At 42.9% G+C, this 24,122-nt stretch overlaps 1 pseudogene; it reads left to right on the top strand.

The window, feature by feature from the left end:
• The first annotated feature begins 347 nt into the window (after window positions 1-347).
• Window positions 348-7,894, top strand: LOC133340051 (calcium uniporter protein, mitochondrial-like; annotated as a pseudogene).
• The last annotated feature ends 16,228 nt before the right edge of the window (window positions 7,895-24,122 follow it).

The following is a 24,122-nucleotide window of genomic DNA, read 5'->3' as shown; positions in this document are numbered from 1 at the left end:
TTAATATGACTGTATCTAAAGAGTATATTACGCTTAGGTGAACTGTTTATTATGGAGATGGGGGCAATTTGTGATAATATTTCCCTCGAGAATACCGTGCTTACAATTTTGGCCAAGTTTTAGCCAATCAGTGATGTCAATTTCACTTTGTCCACTCTGCCAAGCCTATTGACTGGGATTTAGTCGAGTGCCAACTGTGACCTTGATCGCTGAACAAATAAATGAAAATCTGGAAGAATGGAACAAATTAAACTTTTGTGGCATTTGGGAGTAATGCAGTTTCCTGAGCGTTTAGTTTTAGAGCGTAATTATTTTGTTTATTGCTCTTTTTCCCCTCTCTCTTCCAGGCTAAACATTTCCCCCTGTGGAGGTTCTGCCCAGTTGCTTGCAGCAGCTCAGTGGTGCCCTCTGATGGTGAGTAAGCAACACTGCGTGGGACGGTCGCACTCATTTCACACAGTGGTTGCCGAACATTAACCACAATACCTCGCTGATCTCGTCAAGGAGCATAAACCATCACGGGAGCTCTGGTCATCCTCGCAGCAGCTTTTGGCTGCCCATGAGATGCGCTTCTGCGGCCGTCTGGAATGCTCCTCCTCATTAGGAACCACTGGAGCTATGCACTTTTTCACGTGGATTGAAAACTCATTTTTGTTGACCTGCTTTTTGTATTTAGTTTGTTGTCCCCCCCCCCTCACCTACGATTAGTACGGTTGGCTACGTATGGTGCGAAAGAATTTCGACATAACATACTACTCATACTATGTCACCGTGATTGTGGCATAAATTAACAAACCACTGCTGTTAAAAGACTGATATTTCTTACGTCGTAAGATGAAGTGAAATGCATTTGAAGCGTGTTTTATGCTCCAAGCTGATTTTCAGTAAGTGGCACATTAACATATGCGTAACATTATTTTGAGTCGTGTTACATTGTGCTATAAACGTCCGTGCTTGTGTTTACAGCCAGCGGTTAAAGCTCAAACCATATTTGTAATTGTCAAAATGGGCCTTGTACCCAGGACGGCTTGTATCCATTAAATTACAGACGCCGTTAAACGAATCTCAACGACTGTAACGAGCAACTAGATGGTTTTGTCTCACGAAGAAATAGGACAATCAATGATCAAAAGGCGTTGAATGTTATCGAGTGCCGTGGTGCACGCTTTGTAACCTTTTAGGGACACAGTTAGGGCACCTAAACAGCACGTTTTGCACCAAGGGAGAGGGAGAAAAGTGCAGCAATCCTGTGGGTTTCAACTCTTTCTTTACCGAGTGTTCATTGTCCCCTCAATTTGCTGGCAATTTATGCTGAAATTGGACTGTCGGGTTGGATTTTGCTTGGTGGGGAAAGACTTTGAAAGTAAGTGTGGTGTGTTCCCTGCACATTATTTTGGGTAGGTAGCATATACAGATGCACAGATATGTGCAGCTTTTACATTTGGTTCAAGGTTGTAAATTACTGCCTTGCCCTGCAAGACAACCATCAGTTTTATAAATGGACACACCCTTTTGCAAGTGTTTTTGGCTTTTAAATCACACAGGAATGTCGTACCAGACTAAACCATTTGAATGACAGGGACATGCCTATGACCTTTCCAAGTAAAAGGTTACATGATTGTCAAGCCGGGTTTTTTTGTTTAAAATGCTAAAAATATTTTTTCGTGAATTTCATGCATTTGCTATCACGTTAAGATATCACTTTCTCTCGCTGAAACACGTGTTTTTAAAATCAGATATTAGAGCGAATAATCGAGTGTTATTGACAAATTAGACTGGCAATCCTAAGGGAGGGATGAGATGACCACTAAATACATTTTAAATGCATACTGTGAATGGCCCTCATGGGGTTTCATGACAAACATTCATCAATCAGCAGCTCTGGCATATAGGGGTCACCCTTGGTGGGACTGCACACTTTACACTTGCCCGGAACATTAATTTCCTTACGGATGCTCGGGGGTTACCAAATCTCCCAGAATGCGCCCAATTTCATGAGATCTCAGAATCTAAGTGGGATTTTTAGGCCTGGATAGTGCTTGGATTGGGTGACTTCTATGCATAACAAATGTTAGTTGCTGTAGGGCACTGTGGTGGGCAGCATATTGCAGTGCACTTCAATTGTTCCACGTGTCTAACACCCCACCTTTACGAACCCATGCGAGCTAGAATGGTGAAGTATGGTCAAATAACCCCTTCAGCCCACATCGTGTGTTGGGGCCCTCATCCAGCGGTTGATCGATACATGTCTGTACATGTACGTGCATTTGCTCTGGGATGAACCGTTTTAATATCAGCGTTTTTGTCTCGCATGTTTTGCAGAGGTAACTGTGTCATATGCCAATGGACTGCCGGTGGTGGCCATTACCCTGCCTTCACGAAAGGAGCGATGCCAATTCACACTGAGGCCTGTACTGGAGAATGTCGGAGACTTCTTGAGGAGTCTGCAAGCAGAGGATCGGGGAATCGACCGTGCAGCAATATACACACTAGGTGACGCTGGAGCCATCGGTGGTTTTGAAATCGTTGCGTTTGGCGCATGCCGAGTTGTTTGGCACATTCATTACAATTATTAAAAGTGCAGCAGCAGGTGATACGGATGAATGTGTGGGCTATTATTGCATTAAATGTGTAACATTTCTGCTTCCGTGACCTTGCGTAATCAGTAACGGGTTAATTAAAATAATGACTGGCATCTTTAACTGTTGGTGAGAGGAAACGATTTTTACTGGCACTGTGTTAAGTGATGTAAAAAAAACGTTATTTTTAATTAACCTGGTATTGCAAAAAAAATTCTCATGGCACAATTATATTTAAAATATATTTTTTATATATTTTGAAGAGTCCTACTAATTGTACATTAGTAACGTGGTATACAATTCATAAATGTTGGTGGAAGAGGACATACCTTATATGGGGCAGTATAAAAAAAAAAACATTCATCACTATATGCAGCAGTAGCTGTATAAAAGAAGATGAAAAATATCTTGAGTTTGTTAATGTGTGTGGGTTCGTGTAATTACCTCCATTTATGGTTTCCTTCCCTGTGCAGATGGAACCAGAGTGGCAGCAAGCACGGGGGTTGATATTCTTCTTTTGGAAGATTTTAAACTTGTCATCAACGAAGAATCGTATCTGGTTCAGCCTCCTAAACGAGGTACATTAATTAATGCCCGTTAGTTTGTGACTGACTTTGAAATGTTTTGAATACGTTGTAAAAAAAGCTCGTTTAAGTAATGCAAATGGAATGCAAAACAATGAAAGGACTATCCAATTTTTGTCTTGTGTGACTAATTGAAGGAAACTAATTGAAGACAACAGATTTAATGGATTCCATTAAGATAATTACAGAGCTGCAACTTCTGCTGAAGATTTATTGATGTCAATATTACTCAACTAAAAACCCAACAATTTAAGCACGAGACTAGCCAGCCTGTTCAAATTATGTACTGCCCTTCGTCATTCCACTGCGAGATGAAGGCCCACCCCTGCTGTGTTAATCATGGGGGTTGTTTTGACCATACTTCACGCTAGTCGGTGAAGATTTGTGAACGAGTTGGTCCATGCCCGGTTCAGATACCTTTGGCAAACTGATGCCAGCCATGGTCAGGAAGCTAACCGACAGCCAGGATTATAGTGCAGTGTGGTAACCCCTCGCCGCTGTACTATTGCTCCCCCACCACCACAAAATAAACGTTAGTAATTAATTGGTGTAACAATTGTTAGAGGAAACTACAAGCTTTACACTTCTGTAAATATGCCTTTGAGATTAAGGTAGGATTTCTCTCAAAGTCCTCGGTACATACTTGCTTATGGTATAATTATAGACTTAGTTTGACAATACCTAATGAGATTTACATTCATTACATTTATGACCAATCTGTATCGATGTGTAGTATTCTCCTTTTGTACTTTAATTCATGCGGTTTTTTCCATCCACTCATGATTTCGTCTCACCTGCAAAAAATACTAATAATGGAATTGAAAGAAAAAAATCTTGGATCAAATTCTATATGAGCTTGTACTAAAATGTAAATGGTGCTCGAATATGCTGCAAATCTATCTCAAATGGGTTTTATTCTGCCAATAAATTTAAAGAAGCAAGAGCACATAGACCACAGCTAGAGTGCCTTGCAATGCACACATCTCTTAAATTGGATTTTAAGGATGGCAAGCAACCAACCTAATGGTTAGAGAAATATGATTGTTTGATACTGGAGCCAACGCTGGGAAAACTGTTAAAGGGACATCTGCAAGCATCTTACGCTGAACACTAAATGTAGTGGCCCTTTTAACATCACTGCTGCAAAACCATATTGGCAGCCATAAAGAAATGTTGCTTCTTATTTTGGACTTAACGCGTGCATTATTTAAAGGTGCTGGTTTTGGCTGTAAACACGAATGCTGCCCGGACAAAATATGTAATTGAAACGATTCCTTTGAACTTCAAAGTTACTCATAGCAGGCACAGTCGATGCATCTGTGCATCAATGAGTACGTACTATATTTTATTTTTTACGTGATATCTTTTTGAGTTAATGTTTCCGACCCTCCCCCCCTTTTGCTGTGCTGCTACTGCTGCTGTTGCTTTGTGGTACTGTCCAGGAAGCCTCAGTGCTGACGATGCGACCGCCCTCGGTGAGGTGAAGGTGTTGGTGCAGCAGATGTACACCACGTGCGCATTGAGGAACACCAGCTACAGCGCGAGAGAGAGTTGCTCACCAAGCTGGACAACCTCCGGGTCCAAATTGAGCCACTAGAAAAGGTTTCTTCTCCCCCCCCCCCCCGGCCACGATCACTTCGTACCTTCCAATGTTCATTCTCCAAAATAAATGAAATCCTTAGCTGTTATGCTGTAGTACAGGGGTGCTTAAATGTGCGGGCCTTCGGGCCACATATGGGTCCGCGTTTCAATTTGTAAAGCCTGTTTACCATACGTGGCCCACTGCTTTGAAACGGCTTGCAAAACTCTATCGGTCACTGCAAGGGTCTTCTTGCATGCAGTCTGGTACTAGGGGGAAATATTTTTGATCTGGCAACACTGTTTGCAATTTTAGCACGCTCGGTCACTTGTGCCTCTTTATGCTCTGTTGACGTGCATGTTCGGTTTGTCGTTCTTGTGCACAAACGTGTTGGAGTATTTGCGTTGTGCGCTTAACATACGCGGCGCAGACCTTATGAACACCGAACAGTGAGACATAAAGTGTACGACGAGCGAGTTGGATAACGCCGAGGTGTCTGTTAAAGCATAGCCCGCCCAAACGTATTGAAAGTGAAGTAAGGAAAATGTTACTCCCACCTCCCCCACGACCACTGCTATAACGGATCTAAATGGTCCATGTGAGCTCGGTGTTATTTTTATGACACTTTAATGAGTTCTTTTTGCTTTTAATCGGGTTAGAGGAGGGTTGGTAAATATATTACAATGAGATAATTTTGGCAAAGAGGGCATTTTAATATGCCAATGTTTTACTTTTTTGTATGCAGATGCAGTGTGGTTGCAATTTAATTTAACAGTTGCGTCATAGAGAAAATACTCGACCAGAAACATTACTCGTTTTTGTTTCTGCACTCGGTAAGGTGGTGGATGGCAATCACATGTAGATGCTATATTAATCCAAATAGTTGTTTTATCTTCTGATGCATCCAATGTCTATCATCTACTGCGGTAACATTACCTTAGCCGAAGCCACGCAAAATAATTGCGAAATATGAATTTTCAAATCCCCACCCCCTTCCTCGTTTTGTCCTCCTATCTCGACACAGGCACTAATCTCAACACTTCTCCACCCCGTTTTCTTTCACAGGTGAAGAAAGATCTGAAGCTGAAGGCAGAAAAGCGCACGCGTTGGTGTTGTGGGGGGGCCTGGCGTACATGGCGACGCAGTTTGGATTCCTGGCACGCCTCACCTGGTGGAATACTCGTGGGACATCATGGAGCCTGTCACTATTTCGTCACCTATGGCAGCGCCATAGCCATGTACGCCTATTCATCCTAACTCGACAGGTGGGTAAACTTGGGAGGATGAACCTTCAGTGGATCTGCAAATAGAAGACCTTACAATGCGAAAATGTGGTTATGTTATTTTATTAGCAATCTGTGCTCGCGTTTGGAAAGTGCTGCTGCTGCGTGTACCCTGTGTTGGTGACAAATAAATCCCATCTGCTGACCTCGGGAGTACAAATAAAAGAGATTAAATGCTTCACAAGGTGCCGCTTTGTTGCGGTGAATGAGCGTTGAGTGAGAATATGAAGTCTTTTAAGTGACGGTGAACTTGCGCATTACAGGAATACATCTACCAGGACGCAAGGGATCGTCAGTACCTGCACTTCTTCCACCGTCACGCTGAGAAGACTCGCTTGACTTGGCCGCTTACAACAAGCTCAAGGATGACATTGCCCAAGTAGTCCTCAGCAGGAGAGAATATTTACATTACACAGTCCCGAAGGTGCTTTTTGAAATGCATTTGGCATGCCACGCGTGAACGCACCTCGGTCACTTCAAGGGAGCCTTTGCGAGCGACTCAAGGGAGAGAGTACACTAACATTTGAAAGTGTTGCCAGGTAAAAAATATGGCCTTGTAGTACCTGATTATTTCAGTCAAGACGTAGTGAAGGATGGGTATTGTTTGCAGTTCGTTGTGAATTGGCAGACTTCGGTGGGCCAGTGGGTCATATGAATTGAAGTCGCAGGCCTGGTCGTTCCACTTGGCTACAGGATAGCTCATTTGCCATATTCTCGTGGCTTTCCCTCAGTCGTATCATTATCACCATACTCTTTGGTTTTTTTTCGGTAAAGTCACGTAGGTAATTTTTTTAAATAAATTAAATCACGACGTTTCGGCCCAACACAAGCGTCCTTCTTCAGGTGAGGGACAACTTAGCGAAAGCGCAACCGCTTAAGTGTGTCATATCATTATCACCTAGTTTAAAACTCAATTGAGACGAGAAATCATGTTGGCAAGGGACCCCTGGGAAAATAGTACAAGAGGACAATGGGAACACGTGAACTTATCACAGGATTATACAATTGACTTATCTTTTTGACGTGTTCTATTTGTACAGATTAAATCACACTTGTCATCAACTCGAGCTACCCGATTATTTGTTAAGGAAATGTAAACTGCACTGGCGGAGGAGCAATTATCCTTCATACATTTTGTGGAAGATTGTACGAAAGAGTGGTTAAATGTTCGCTTGAAGACCTCTGACGATTGTCCGTTTCATCTCTCCCCGTTGTTATTTAGGCCGAGCTGGATTTGAAAACGTCTAAGAGATCCACTTCAGCTTCATCTGCCCACAACCGCAGCTGGAAGGCAAACATTAAAAATGTAAACATCGAAGAGCCTTTTATCAGTGAGGACATCTGCTGCTGCTCTACAACTGCAGTTCTAGCCAACCTTGAGTGACTCCAGTTTTACGCCTGAAATGATAAGCTAGTTCATCTGCGTTGGCTTTTGGTGAGAAGGGTTAAAAAAAAAGAGTTATACGACAATGATCATCAGCATGATGAGAGTACATGTACTTGTTTGTTTTTTTTTGGTGCCTTGCCCAAGAATATGTAGTGTTTGAAAGGCTAGTGATGGATACCATTGAATTGCCTAACCTGTATGCATGTCAAGCGGTTTAAACCCGTTGGAGATTAAAACAAATGTTTTGGATGCACTGGTAATATGTTGGGGGTTATGCTGGTGTTTTACGCTTTACGATACAAAATAATTTTACATAGTTAAAGTTAAAGTTAATTCCAAAAAAATGTATGCATTTTAACTATTGAGGTAATTAAGGTCAGGGTTTGTGTGCATAACTGTTGTGTTATGACTTATGTACGATGTATGAAAACACACTTATACAAATCCATGTTCTGTTCATAATAAAAGATTTTGAAATAATACACGTTATTTTTTTAATGTCATGTTGGGTTTGTTAAACGTGTTAAGGTTTGATTAATGAGGCCATTTGCGGCGTTAGCGCGTGTACAGTTTAGTCCTTTGTTTACATTGCAGATGCGTTCCTGAAAAACGTGTGACGTTAGGTGAAACGACGTAAAACGAAACCAATTTTTACTATTGACTTAATGATACAAACTTTAGGATACGTTCCAGGGGGTAATTTTTTTGTTGGTAAAAAAAAAATTCTGAAAAAATATTGAAATAAGTACCAAAAATTTCAAATATCCTGTATATTTTAAGCTTGGTCCAAAAAACAAGTTAAAACAGAGTACTCACCAGAGATGGCAGCAGAGGTTGCATTTAAAGTGTACTCTATCGTGTCCAGTATTGTGATGTAAACACTGAGGCCTGAGTCCCTGACACACGTGTCTTAGCGTCGTCTGCAGTAATTTACTACGGAGCAATTTTTCCCATCACAATTTTTTTTACAACGCACAATAGTGTGTCCAGAAATACAGGGTGATTCAATTAGAGATGCTCCACTGATTGCTAATGACTTTGGTCTTTAACAGGTGAATAAATGTTGTGACGCGGTGGCTCTTTACTGATGGAGAAGAGTGTCGAAAGGTTTCACACGTGTATTGCGATTGGCAGGTGGTATACATAGTGACTTTGAATTAAAATGTGTTAATTTCCCCCCTATTATGTTAGTGTAGTATCTATAAATGAATCGCCCTCTTGTTTTGCTCATTAAAGATGTGGATTCTGCCCTGTTCTAAATGCAGCCCTTGCTCCTACCAATTTTTTCACAATATTTGAAAATCTTATGGCAGCATCTGCACCAAGTGTGGCATCACGGCAGAAAATTTTAAAGTCTGAACTGTAAATTGAACACTGTCATACCACAATTTTTATATTCCTATAAATCATAGCCAATATACATTTTGAGAGTAATGCGTTGGTAGGTTTTGGTCAGACATTAACTGAAGCAGAGTTCTGCTTTTTTATCAGCAGGTGTCGCCCTATCGACAATCTATATGGCTAAACTGGATATTTTTCCACTAAATTCCTCGGCACCCAAATGGTGCATTCATATAACATTAATTACAGCAAATTTAAGAGGAGACAAAAAGTAGACAGGTTTTACAAAATGTCTATTTGTCTTATTAGCAACAACAACAACCCCTGAATGGATTTTGAAAAACCTGATTAGTGGAAATGTGTGGGTCCAGTTGTGTGTTTTCTTCTTGATGCCAATATTGATAACATTTTAGAGTATTTTGTCACTCAGAGTATTGAAGTTTATATACGATAATTGACTTTAATTATTCTGGAGGTAATTATCCATCAAATTATTTCGCTCAAGATACATCAATTAGTGAGAATCGGCTTAAGCGAAGTATATGCTAATCTTTATTTGCATTAATAGTATGATCAAAACGGACCATAAATATGCGGACAACACAACAAACGAGACGCGACAAATTAATACAAAATGGGGACAGTATGATCTGGACAGCACAAAATACGATACAAAGATACTACGATATTAGACTAATAAAATAATAGGTTTTTAAAAATCGAATCACAAACCTGAGTGATGACAATTTAGATGTGGTGTGCAGTTGAATCATTACACGATTAATACTATGTGGATGAAAAAAAGCATATTTTTGAGAACCATTTTAAACAAAACCTTTTTTTATTTTAGTGGGTAAGGCCCCTGAGCTTTAAAGCCCTTTTCAGAGGTCAACCTGGTTATCACATGATAGTTCAACGAAGTGGCTTATCACGTGGAAATTATAGTAGCCAAATACTCTAAATGCACGTTTCTAAATGTGGATGGAAAAAACGGGAGGACCCGGAGAAAATCCACGCGACCACAGGGAGAACATGCAAATTTCAAATATGCAGGCGTCAGGGTGGGGCTGAACCCACGACATCCTCCATACCAGGCGAGGGAATTAACATCGCAACCACGGCACTATCAAGGGAAAAGGCCAACAAGAAACGCATAGGTATTGTTTAAGCTATCAATTTATGGTTTCCAGCCAGTTATTTACAATAAAGCATGAAGCTGTCACTTCCACGGTACCCTTGGAGATGGCAAGAATATTGTTTAATATGCAGTACATATGAAATTGGATTCCTCCTAATCCATAGACCATGTACTGGCAACTTAATTTAAGAAGTTAATGGTGTGACTCCTCACCATCACCCCGTTCTCAACTCTCTCGGGTACGGCGGTTTGTGGAGTGTGACTTCTCGCACTAAAGGTGAAACAGTTATCAACATTGCGTGTTATTTCATGTGAAGCCCAAGCAAGTTCCGATAAGTGGTATTCACAGAGGAGGAGCAGTAAAATCTAATCAAAATCATTAAGAAGGCTGTGGAAATGACACGTTATTGCTCATCACAACAAGTGGCTTTCAATATCTTGAGGTAGAATACAAATTATTGGTTCTTTCGGTAAAGTCACGTAGAAGGGCAATAATAATATAAAACAGTAAATTCTCACGACGTTTCGACTGCAACACAAGCAATCATCATCAGGTGTGAAATCCACAGCAAGAAAATTTGAAAACAACAACTTTTTTTAAAATCCACAGCAAGAAAATGTGAAAAAAATCTTTTTTCAAATTTATTGCTGTGGATTTCATTGCTTGTGTTGCAGTCGAAACGTCGTGAGAATTGTATTGTTTTATTATTATTTTATTATTTCCCTTCTACGTAACTTTACCGAAAGAACCAAGAATATGGATCCTGCAGTCACGAAAGCTTTAAATCAAAAGTAGAATACAAAGCCAATCGAAGGAAGTGTAATATAATGAAAACCCATGAGGTCTTCTTTCTCTATGTAAAATAAGTTTTGTCCATTGGCTTAGGGACTTTCTCGGAACGATCCTTTCCTGCAGCATTGGTTTTAGCAGACAAACTCATCTCATCTCGACCTTCTGGGTGCCATGGGGAGAGTTCGACCTCGCAAACAAATACTGCTGGATTGTCATGGGACCCCCCTGTAAAGCTATACAACACTAAGTCGATTTTCCCACACATTTGTTTTATATTTATTTAACTAAATTATTTCTGTCTTCATTTTATATCTATAGCCCATGTTTCTCCACAACATCGCACAATGAGTTTTATAGTTGGAAAATAAGTGCCTTAGATTTTAAAGCTTATGAAAGAGCATACCTGTAGAACGAGTTCAACGTGTAGCAAAAGACCAAAAAATTATTGCCAGTGATTCCAAATGATTACTGATCATGGTATGAACCTTATGCATATTTAGGCTTATGTCAGCAACAATAAATGCAAAACAAGTTATATTTTCACATTCAATTTTTTTTTGTCAGGAATGGTACATATTTAAATAAAAATGTAAGCTTTATTGTATTCAGTATGCATTTATTTGAACGTTTATTTGAGAAATCTGCCAGCAATTCCGATATTTTTGCCGAAAAGCCATCTAAGCGCGTCATAATTTTTCTATTTTTTCCAGATCAAAATCTGCCATTTATCTTGCATTCATCAAGGTATAAATTAAACTGAGTTTTAACGCAACCAATACCTCCGTTTAATGTACAGATAAAACATGTAATGCGTTTAAAACTTGCTCCTTGTACGGCGATCATTTTTGGAACGGCAGTTTTTTTTTCAAAACGGGTGACGTCACGCTCACGAGTGCCGCCATGTGGTTTACCTGATTCGATTCAATCACGGATTCACGTGGGGTGCCTCTTTTCAAACGTGAGATGTCCTCAAAAAGACTTCGACAGATTGCAATTGTTTTCACGTGCTTTGGAAGTCCGTAAGTGTCTTTTGATTTAACTGGACGAGATCAGCAAAACAGGCTCGTGACAGGGCGTAGCACCGCACCTCGCTTGATGACGACGCTGCAAGTCATGTTTTCGACTTTATTATTTACAAGAGCAGATACTCACGAGCTGAACTCACACAGACCGTACTTTATAGCAACACGCACTGGCCAAGAAACCCCGGGGCTGCAGAGCCAGAACAGTAGGCCTCTAAATCTGATCCAAGATCCTGAGCCATTCTGTCTGGCCTCGGGGTCATTGTCCAGGGCAACCAAAAATAACAAGAAGAGCCATCCCCCCCCCCCCCTTCAAATTCGTTTTATAAAACGAAGCAACCTCAATATTTCAAGAGCCGCCAATGCATGTGGCGTATACGAGACGGCGGTGGCGGTCCTGAATAACGACGGTCACGAGGGGCAGCCCCTTTACAGAGCCATGTGCGGCTACGGGAGCCCCCAGGTCACCGACTCCCTCGGGCAATGGCCAAAGGGGGGCCACCGAGGTGGGGTTCAACATATCGGGGGGGGGGGGGGGGCGCAGGTTCAGGGTTTCAGGGAAAGCAACGTCGCACGGGCGTCTTTCACGCGAAATTCTTCTCGAGGGGGATTCGGCTGAGTACGGCACCCCATGGAGCCAGTCGTGGCCTTTAAAAAATATATATTATTGCTTTTATTTGGAAATCAACGGTTGAATAAGTGAGACAAATGAAGGGCTTTCAGCAGACCTCGGCGAGGGACATCGTGGGCAATAAATTCTCCGAAAGGAACGGAAAATTACTTTTATATTAAAAGCCACGGCATCCCATATCAAATCTAATTCTTATATCTGTAGTACATTTGATATTCGCACCATTGTTATCGTTGCAAGGTTATCACAAATGCACTAAGGTTTTGACAGGCGATGTTGCTTTGTGGATTCTTTTTTTATCCCCTCTCTCGCCCAATTTGCAGTAATTGTCAAATTTGGACAATGAGGCCGGCACACGTGGCCTGCTCTTCGAAAGCAACGTTCGATGGGTTCCTTCGTGAAGCAGGCGGCGCGTAATTGTCGCGACGCTGGGAAGTGTTATCCGGGAAGGCTTGCTAGGTCGCAGTGCCGGATGAAGCTAGTGCCGGGCCCGTAGCATGCATAAATGGGCCCTAAATAAATGAATACAATTATTCAAACACAATTTTTTTACTTGCATAGTAAAGTAATTTTATGTTTTCATTTGTTATACAGCCAGATAATACGACAAAGCGCTAACCTTAACACCCAGTCGTTCATAAAGTTAATGGCGGTATAGTACTATAGCAATAGAGCAAGTGCAGAATCACTGAACAGGAATTGATAGCTTGAAATAATTTAGCGCGGAGCCCTTGAAAGTGCGGGGCCCCGTAGCATCAGTAGCTACTTTTGCTACGAGGATCATCCGGTACTGCTCGGCCGCACGGCTAAACGTCTGCAACAAGCAAGCGGACCTTGCTGCTGCCGCTGCCGCTTGCTTGCTTGCTGGGCCATGCCACCGCCTCACTCCGTGGAACGTTGTCAAACGTTCGGTTCGTGGAGGAGATCTCGCTGTGCGAGAGGAAGGACAAATGGTGTAGGAGATAGGTGGGGTTGGGGGGGGGATCCAGGAGATGACTGCGAAAGCTCCGCTCTTCGATGTATCGTCCGACACGACTGCAGGCCTCAGTGACCCTTGCTCGTGATAGGAGTCTCGGTTTGAGGGTCTCTTGATGCACTTGAGGGACGGAGAACATCGCGGGCGGACTGGCTCAGTGGGGAACTGCTGGATCTCGGAGAGCAATCATTGAGCAACATGTCCTGTAATCGGATTGTTTAGAGATTGGTGACCCTTGAGCTGATTGGTTCATCTCAAGGGTCGGGGGCAGTGGGGTGGGGGATGATACAGACGCCTTCACACAGAGGTGGAACCAGTTGCTGGGTTATCCCTACGTTCATTTATCCTGATTGTCACGGGTTTGCAGAAGGTTCCGAGAGATGGGGTCAAGCTGAATCTGATAGCACCTTGGCTGGCCAAGACATCTGTTGGCTTTCAGAAATGTTTCAGATGCAGCAGCGATTCTGTTCAACCCTGCTGCCAAGCTGGGATCGGGTATCACAAGGGGTATGTTTTGCCTTTAGGTGACGAGGTTCAGCTTGTCAACTGGCTATTGCACGGGTTAGGTTTAGCATGCTACATTTGACCCCAGAAGCGCATGAGTTGTTTTGCAATTGTAGCTTCTACCTGGCCTGGTTATCAAAGCAATTTGAGGTATTTTTGCCTTTGGCATGTGTAATGGATACAGTGCCCTGTAGCTTTCTGGATATAGAATGTGTCATGCCTCGATCAAAGTTGGGGTGGCAGGCGTTGCAGATTTCTACACGGTGGTAAAATTGGCTTGTGTTGCTTAGACCTTTAAAATAAATAAAATATGCAAACGCTTTTGAGGACGATTCAAGCAGAACGTCTCACATCACGTTGGTGTTCACTCTATCAAGATTTCCAGCACCTCCGATTAGCACAGTTGACTGCGTACGGCGTGAAATAAGTTGATGAAGGTTTTTTGGGTTCGATCGTGTAAGTATGTGTCCGTACCCCTCCACCACCCGACACAGCCAGTAAGGTTTGCCACGTAAACAACGCGTCAATTAGTTACTGCTTCAGCCCCACCGGTGTGTTGGAGAGTAAATCCACAACATTGACAATTGAGTGGTACGCCGTTTCGCTGGTAATTACATCAACCAGCATCATCGGGCGATTTGCCAGAATAGTGAAGCCAATCCACCTGCTTCTGGTCTTAAATAGAGAAAGACGACGTCATCACTGAACCCATCAGGTGCAGAAATCAGAGGTGGGGGAGGGGGGGGGTTATTGTAATTATATAACAGATTAGTAATCATTTAATTAGTATGTATTTCCTCTCTTAGTAATTGTAATTGTAAGACGTCGTCTTCTTGTACGCCTTTGTCCCACTCATGTGGGACAAACGCGAACTAACTCAAAATGTTTATTATGAATAATATTGGTCGCGAAGGCTAAAGTGTTAAACTGAAAGAAGTTGACCATACATACACCACTGTAAGGCCCCTTTTGAATCTGTTGGCTCTCATGAGTAAATAATAAAATTCATTTAAACTATTTTTTTAAATCTTAATCATGTCGGTTAAATGTGAGCAAGCTCGATGCTTTTTTTAGTTAATGCACCTTTTGTGATCTTGTAATTGGACAAAGTTGTTCTTAGACCATTACTTATTTCATTCCAAAGGTAGCATTATGGTTTCATTGTGCCTGGGAGACCGTCCCCGTTTTTGCTCGAAGCAATTGAGGCAGTGAAATAGACTAAAATACACACGTTGAGTGCACTTAGACTGCTTTCCGTTTCATGTAATCATCCAGAAAAGTTTGTAAAAGCTGATAAATTGTGTAGTTTGGCAAATACTCTGTGTGTCTGAGGCCCACAGGCTCTCAGGATTTTCTTTGGTTTGCCTGTAAGGCTCATTTCACTCGAACCACTGAAGTTCACTGGACTGGAAGAGCTAAGGCTTGGACTCATATCGATGTTTAAGGCATTGGCACCTCGACACATCTATGCCACTTTAGAGGCGAGGTTTGGAAGAACAGTCTGTAACTGTAATTTAAGCCCTCTTGCCAGTTGTGGCTTTGTTATTGATTCAAGGTTTTAGAGATCATGCCAGTTGCAGCAACAAGAACATTTGGGTGTTAGTGCTTAGTTATACTCGATTGTTTTTTTTAGCAAACTATTGACATGCACATGTGCTCTCCGTCTCGTCTTGAGAATTAGAGGTGTTTGTTGACGGGTATGACTCCCTTGGCTTATTGATGTTGTGATTACTTTGGTGGCTAACTGCTGTTTCATTTCTTTTCGGCATCCCGCGCCTAGGGTTGCTACCTTTGAGGTACAAAAATAGGGACGTTTCTTGGGAAGAAGAATATCTTACACCAGTAGAAAAGTGGAAAAACATTTGTTCAGCATTGTGTTAGGTGTATTGTTATACCCAGGACTAAACCTGGGACTTTTAACGTCCCGAAGTGAATTACAGATTTCCCAGAAAGGTGCCTGATAATGAGGACGATCCCTGGAAAACCAGGACATGTGGTAACCCTACCTCTGCCCAGTCGAAAGATTTTGTACTGAACTCGTGGTCGTGCGGTTTGCGGAAGATATGTGGTAGGCATAGGTTCTGCTGCATGGACTAGCTCATTCAGAAGCTTATTTAGAAGCTAGTTCATGTGGCAGAGGTCAAAGGTCAAGTGAAAATGTCACCGCTTATAAAAAAACACAAGCATAATGTAAGTACAGTACTGAAACCTTTTAATCGCAAAGCTCAACACATTTTTCATCACCACTGACTTAAAGGAATAAAAATAACCCTGCAACAGGAGACATTTGGGCAATGGGCCTCCTTCATAGAATATACATGCAAGATGCCAAGTTATGCTCAAATCTGGGTGTGTAATATTGTCCAATAAAATGTTGCAGTATCTGTCCAAAATTCCACAGGTTAGTATTCTACAGCTCTTTAAAATTAAATTATTGTCTTTCTTCGTGACTTTACTGAAAGAACCAAAGAGTAATTCCTGCAGTCACGAAAGCTTTATTCTACATCTGTATACAATATGAATCAAACATTTCAATGCGTGGCATGTTTAATTGCTACGTGCGTAGGTTCGAGTTTTAAATACATTTAATCTATTTTATTTCTCCCGTTATCATCAAAACAATGATCGCATTACAGACGCACGCTTCAGGATAACTTGCCATTTCTCTTGCATGTGGCGCCACGAAGCCCCAGTAACAATCTGCTGTTGTGCACGTACAAATTGGACGCGATGGAATTCTCATTTGTCAGAACACTTTATTGGCACGGTCAAATTTGCCGCCCGCGCGCGAAACTGTTGCTCTCCTCTGGACAATGCCCCTTCCACGAGCCAAACATTTTCCGGTTGCACGCAGATCACCGTGACCTTAACCCTTTCAAATTCCATTTGCCAGCAATCATCTTCAACGGCTACCGTGGGTTCCCTTGAGCTGTTTAAAAGGAGCACGCCAAGATGATCGTCTCATTGCAATTCTCAAGCTGAAATGGCGGGGGGATGTTGGGTACAAACAGACCCCTGTATAAACAAGAACGTGGCCTCTGCTAGATTGATGCGATGTTTATTCCACCCTCAATTGATATGTGCGCACGTACTGGACATGCCGAATGGGAAAGCACAAATCGGCGCTTCACAAACAGGGATCTTCGGGGTCAGAGTTCAGCTCTGCACCGTTACCGCAGCGTGTACACAGAATCTTTGGCGCGTGTCGTGACGGGTTGCTGCAAGACGCGACCGTGTCCGTGCTGTGCTCGGCTTCCGGTTGCCGAACAAACACATTGCAAGGTCACACTCAGTACACTATACACACAAAAGTACTGGCCACAAATGAACCACAAAACCTCCGATTACCACGGTTGTTGGCCATGTGTGGTGCGAAATACGTTCAACAGACCGTCGCGAGAGACAGAATCCCGGCACTTCCCCGGTCGCGTCCGCAATTGTGTTTTTTGTTTTTCCACGTTCATAGCCGTCCACCACCCTTCAGAACATCTAGTGGCCCGGTGTCTTTATTTTCAGCTGCCAGAGCGGTAGAGGCGCGTATCGAGAAAGGCTTCCTGGACTCAAGCCAACGGCATGGTGGGGGGGGAGTTCATTTATATCTTGGTGGAGCGGTAGCGGCGAGGTTTTTGACGATGTTGTTGTTGATCGTCGCCGCATCAACGTCGGATGTCGGCTGGAGCGACGTTCGCAATCACGAGAAGCCCACGGAAGTGGAATGAGGTTGAAGACGTAGAAGCTGTTGCTTGGTGTCCTCGATTCTTGCAGCAAATTGTTTCATTCGCCGACAACGTTTGCGGTCACGCAGGCTCCGAGTCGCTGGCCCACTGATAAAGGGGACCCGCGCAATAGGGGATAATGCACCCAGCACACACACACAAATACAGGTGCGATTACTTGATACAGCTATCGTGCTGTGACGGTTCCACCTGAATACGGAAGCTTGTGTTGCCTCCGAAACGTCGTAATTTTTATTTTATTTTTATTTAACTTTTATTAATTTTAATTTTATTTTTTTACCTACGTGACTTTACCGAAAAAACCTAAGAATGTGAATTGGGTGTTTGTGCAAGTCTGCCCTGATGATGGATGTTCACGTGCGTTGCCTCTGTAGTATCGTGTGTGCCATTGAACAGTTAGCATTGACTCCCGAGTACAGGCAGGTAACTTGCACAAGACTCGTTCGCAATTCACTACTCGACTTGGGAATGAATCTCCTGGGCCCGGCGTTCAAGCAATCGGCGTAAACAAAACGTGGTGAACAACTCGGCGACGCAGCACGGACGCGACAATCAGTCCAGCACATAACCATCGACCGCTATCTTATAATCTTGCAATAAAATGGCTTGGGAGGAAAACGATGCACCATTTTAACGTCTTCCTAAACGATCACGGGATTTTAAAACGTGTTCAACCAATGCCCCTTTTCAGCATTTTATTCATTTCATTTTACAAACTGTAGCTGCCCGGCTGACAACGGCCACTTACCCATTTTATCGAGCATTAATGTGAATGCGGGACTAGTTTCTTGAGAGGAACAAAAATTGCGTTAATAGCGAGGGGAACCCGGTTTGTTTAAAGACGTCGTTTTTCACTCCGTCCAAATGAGTGGGCATTGGGCGGGATATGTCGATGGCAGGGATGGTGTGGGCTGGCGGTTGAGGACTTACCATGGAGTGGAAAGCCAAGGAGAGAAACACGACGGAGTGGACGCGACCGTGGCGGAGATGGAGCAATGAAATTGGCGAGCCGTACCCTGAACCGTGGCCACCGTCGCACGGCGAACCAGCACTGGCCAGAGTGGTGAAGTATGGTCGAAGCGAAGTGTTGGTAACCGAAAGGCTTGGGGATGCCTTCATCTAGCAGTGGATTCGTAATAATAACAACAACAACGGTGCATTGTATCCCCACGTAGACCCTCTAACTAACTCCTGGTTGATGGCAATGCCTCCATGGGCATCAAGGGAAACGTGACATCGACAGACATATTATTTATTGAGTTCATTTATTTGTATTCGAATTGTGCATCTGGTTCTCTCGCTGTGTAAAAGTCACTTGTTAAAGCATTCGCTAAGTGAATACACCCTAGAATGTCTGACCGGAGTGTAAAAGTAGACCAAAATACCCTCTAAAAGGGTGGGGGAGGGGGGGTGGTCTCTCTACAGCTCCTCTCAGCAGAGATACTCTCTCCGGCAGCAGTGGGAATGAGTGGGCAATTGCAGGGCTGCGACTTGATAAGTATGCATGAACAGCACGTTCAACACGGTCCACCCGCACATTAGCATCGTCCCTGCCCTGCTTGTTGACAGACGGTTGTTCACGACGGCTGTCATGATAACAATATACTAACAAGCCCAGAACTCGTTAAATTCAACAAGCGGCAGCCGCTGTTCTACATTGCAATTGACGGATCGTGAATCGTGCATGGTGCTGGCAAAATCCAGGATGCGTCATAACCACCACCACCTCCTCCTCCTCCTCCCCCCCTTCCACCCCCTCACTGAAGCACGGCAAGCTCTGATCAGCCTCTCGAGACGATTCGTGTGTAAAATAAAAAGGAAGGTGAAACTCGCTCCCCGGCCGAGGATTGGGTGGCTCCATGAGCCAATGCCCAGGGGAGAGAGTCCTAATTTTAGGGGGGGCATAACCTTCATCTTGTGTTGTTGTTGCTGCTGCTGCGATGGCAAACCCGAACCGAGCGTGTCAAAATAAGATTTAGATGTCGAAAAAAAAAACACAAAATCGCGAGTCGCATCGCGGCATTATCACGTTGCGTATTGAAGTGTCGATCCAATTTGAGGAGGGGAATGAAAAATTGACGGTAAGTGAACACAGCGAGACGGTAAGTGAACAGAGCGAGATGGTAAGTGAACACAGCGAATTGTATTTTTTAATGAATTCCAATCGCATTAACACAAAACAAGAAGAATGTATAATCCCCCTCCCTCCCCCACCCAACAATGTTAATGGCCTCTTAATTGGACACAGAATGTTGAGTGTTCAAAAAAATGTTAACACTTGCACGGTAAAGTCACGTAGAAGGGAAATAATAAAATAATGAAAATACAACATAATAAAATAAAAATTCTCACGACGTTTCGGCCAACACAAGCAGCCGTCCTCAGGTGAATTAACAGAGCTGATGGAATGACAGCTCTGCTTGTGTTGTGGCCGAAACGTCGTGAGAATTTTATTCTATTATGTTTTATTATTTTTATTATTTTATTATTTCCCTTCTACGCGACTTTACCGAAAGAACCAAGAAGATGAATCCCTGCAGTCACGAAAGTTTTAATCGAAACTTCCATGGTACTTTCGTTTTTAATGGAAAAATAAGGGATAATAAAGCACTTTAACATGATAACAAATCTATGTTAATAGCTTCTAAAAGTCAAAGAGTCTCCACATGATCGCCATCATTGCCAACACGTTGCCTGGAAGCTTCTCCAAGTGGTCTCCAGAGCCTCGGAGGCCAATTCTCGGAAGTGTTAACATCTTTTTGAAGCACCCTTTTAATGTATTTCATCAATGTTTCGTCCACTCTTTGAGATGATATATGAACTGTTGATAGACTAATTTGATGACAAGGTTAAGAGCCAAAGTTGGCTATGCTGTATCTATGATTGATATTTGCTTCACAGCTGAACTTTAGAGAACATGTTTGGCTTTTTTCATGTTGGTAACCGAGGTCCTGTTCTCTTGAGGATTCACCATGAAAAAAAAACTTGACTTCAGTCGGTAATTTATTTATAAGGTGCCCCGGTGGCGAGATGTTAACTGCTTCGCATGGTATACAGGGGGTCGTGGGTTCGATGGAACCCCGACGCCACCTGCTGTGTGTTTGGAGTTTGCGTGTTCTCTCTGTGGTCACGGGATTTTTCTCCGGGTGTTTCCCTCCACGTTTAGAGTCAACATCACGCGTTTCGAGTATTTGGCTGCTATAAATGTCCACGTGATGATAAGCCACTTCGTTGGAGCTGTCATTTGTGGCCAGGTCGCTTCTGAAAAAAAGTTCAGTGGGCCCCTACTTAGTTAAAAAAATCGTTTCGTTTTAGTGTTTTTATTCGTTTTAGTGTTTTTATTAGGCTTGGACATAACATATCCGTTGGAAGGAATGATGACTGAGGGTCAAGAATAGTGACAGAGTGGCAACCGCCAAGGAATGGAATGTGTCTGAGAGGACACGGGCCAGCTCGCTTGTAGGTGCCATCGCTGGGTCGTGGTTGGTGGCTTTGGGAGACCCAAATCCAGCAGTGAATTGACCGTGGTTGATGAAGATGATGATGTGCAATTGTGATTCTGCACAACGATTGTGCTGTATGGGTGGCTCACTGACGCATGCCCCCGTGTGTTGCTGCTTGTGGACTCGTTCCGCTCATCTTGCCGTGTGTTCGAACAAATCTCGGGGCTCGATAAGGCACCATGGTCACAAGCGCGTCAGTGTTTCGAACCCCACAGTCATAACCCTCTCATTAATATTGCTGACTGATTGTGTTTGTATGAACAAGACGAATCATACAAAGCCCGATGTGTGTCAGCATATTACCAAAGAGCAGCATGAGTGATGGTTCTGTTTTTCCACGTAAAAAAAAAAATAATCAGATTTTCAAGCCTACATCGTTGGGGCTATTATCTATAGTGCAGATGTATAAAGCGATGTCTTATGAATTTCATATTTCTATTTGTGCAGTCATCTTATCCGTGACAGGTTTAGGGGTTTAAATTCACAGCGGATAAAACATTTCAGATCGGTGGAGTTTAAACGTATTGGTTTTTAAAATGAACCGTATGTACAATATAAATTAGGGATGATCATAGATCATGAGACGTTTTAGCTTGTGGTGAAGTACAATGCTACCGCTCTCTAGAGCTCCCTCCAGTGGAGACCCTTCTGCCTAACAGCGGTGTGTGCGCCAGTAATTGCAGGGCTGCACTTTTAACTCGCGGAGATTATTATTATTATTGTTATCAGCAACGGCCGCACGGATAACAGGATGACTTTGAAGACGGCAGCAAAGGTCGACGGCGACATTTGCAATGTCATCAAAGATTATCAACATCAACCATCATCGGTGCCTTATCATTGTCTTCATCATCATCTTCATTATCCACCATCACCAGCGAATAACCGCAGACTGGTGGATGAATTCGCCACACGTTCCAGCGTGCGGCGCTCTGCAGGGAGCTTAAATTCTCACTGAATATTCTCTGGATCGCTTGAAGCCTGGAGTAGGTGGCACGGGGCCTTGTCGGCGCCACGGTTGATGATGAGATCTATCCTGGATGTGATGTGCCAGATGCAGAAATATTTTGATGGGTTGCTGACCCCCAGACGGATCCGGCTAAGAGTAAGCCCTGTCCTCCTGCACATGGCTGCAGTGACATTTGAATTCACTGAAGATGGCAGTGAAGACACAGACATTCTCATTGTCGCCAAACATCGTCTCAGCATCATCAGCATCATCATCATAAATTGTCATCTTTCATTATTGCCATCATATCGGTCCATTATCTTCATTCATCGTCTTTGTTGTTGTCACCATTAATGTTCATTTTATCAATCATGAATTCGATTATTTGTGGATAACCGTGAATAATACGATGTGCTTGCCGCGTGCTGCAGGGATTTCACGCATCGTCAGCAGCTTCTGAAAACAGGGCAGTGAGCGCACAGGGCATCCTCAAAACCGTCATTATCAGCCTTGCCACCCCTCGTGGAGGTGCTTCCACCACCACGCCTTGAGTGCTGCAGAAAACGAGATTGGATTACTGCCCGTCTGTGACTCCCTCCTAATATTCGTCGTCACAAGGAAAGAATCATGGATATTATCCATGATGATCATGGATAGTAAGGGGGCAATCAATGGATATTGTGAATAATCGCAGTTCAGACCAACCTTACGGATAAGAGGAGTCAAAGATAAGGAGGTGGCGGATAGATGGAGTTTTCCTGTATGTTGCCTACAGGCATTTTTGTCTTTGCTCGGAGAAAAAAAAAGAGAAATAATCGTCATTTGTTGCGGTGTTGAAGTTTTTGCTGTGATATACCGCCTCAAAATAAGAACCTTAAATCACAGTGTGAAAAAAACAACCACTGCCTAAGACCCAGTGTTTTTGACAGGCAGATATTTATTTAGACTCGTAACCAAACATTGACTTAAACTTGCTCTCTCCGGCATTCTTTAATTTATTTTCTATTTCTGGACAGCAATACCTAGGTATTGATTTTTTTTAAGCCGTCAGATTGCAAAGCATGGATTTCTCTGTACAGTATCTTAAATTTTACACACTTATCATTAAATCCGTGTCTCAGAACATTGTGATATTCTGAAATAACTATATGGTAATTTGCCACGGAGACGTGCTCATGGCCAAACACACATGGTAATATAAATATTTATCTTTAAGCTTTTATCGGAGAGAGAGGTGTGACATGGAGAGTATTCATGTAACACACACACGCAAGTACATATATGTGTGCATACGCACGCACGGCAAAAAAAAGCAGGCCCGTTCGAGCACAGAAATCCACCTCCTGTAATCATGAACTGCGCCGCATTACCTCTCATTCGTTTTTCATTTCAAGTCTATTTCTGTGGAATAGATCCGCCACTGAAGAAGCTGCATCTCATTTTACAGGATGTCCAATGCCAGCCCATGAACTCGGGTATGTTTTCTTATCTCTATTTTTTTTCCCCATTTCAAACTTATACACGCCTCCAATGCCGCATTTCGTTTTCAGGATATTGCGGCGCCCACATTGGAATGGTTTTCTTGGGGGACAAATTCAAATTTTTTTCCAGTTTCTTTCATACGACTAATTTAAAGAGTAAAGCGACCTTACGCGTTTTTTTTTTGTAATCCACCTGAAACCATCCCGTCTCTAATATCCAACTTGCAGCAGACGGCGCTGTTTGGTAACGATGCTCTTCGCAAATTTACAAATCCGCTGCTGAAATCACGATCGTGACATTAACCAAACGACCGAGCAACCAAGCCACGGGATAAGGAGCGCAGTTTATACAAAATCTTGCGATAAGCCGCAACGTGCTCATTTAATTTACACCATTTATATTTGTTAATACGGTGTCATTTTGAGTAATTCAATTTCGAAAGTGTGACAAATTTTGTTTGGTCTGGTAGAAAACAACGCTTTTCTCAAGTGCATAATTGTAGATACTTTTTTTCAAGTTATAGCGATGTTCTGTTGACACAAGACCGGTAGCCGCTGCGGGTAGTTTACGCATCGAGCGTGCTTTGGGATTTGTTGGCTTGTAACTCTGGTGGCCTAGAATACCAAGCACATCA

Source organism: Lethenteron reissneri, unplaced genomic scaffold (assembly GCF_015708825.2).
Source record: "Lethenteron reissneri isolate LAM-NWPU_2019-01 unplaced genomic scaffold, ASM1570882v1 scaffold_666, whole genome shotgun sequence".
In the NCBI taxonomy this organism is placed as follows: Eukaryota; Metazoa; Chordata; class Hyperoartia; order Petromyzontiformes; family Petromyzontidae; genus Lethenteron; species Lethenteron reissneri.
This window is presented reverse-complemented; position numbering and strand designations above follow the sequence as displayed.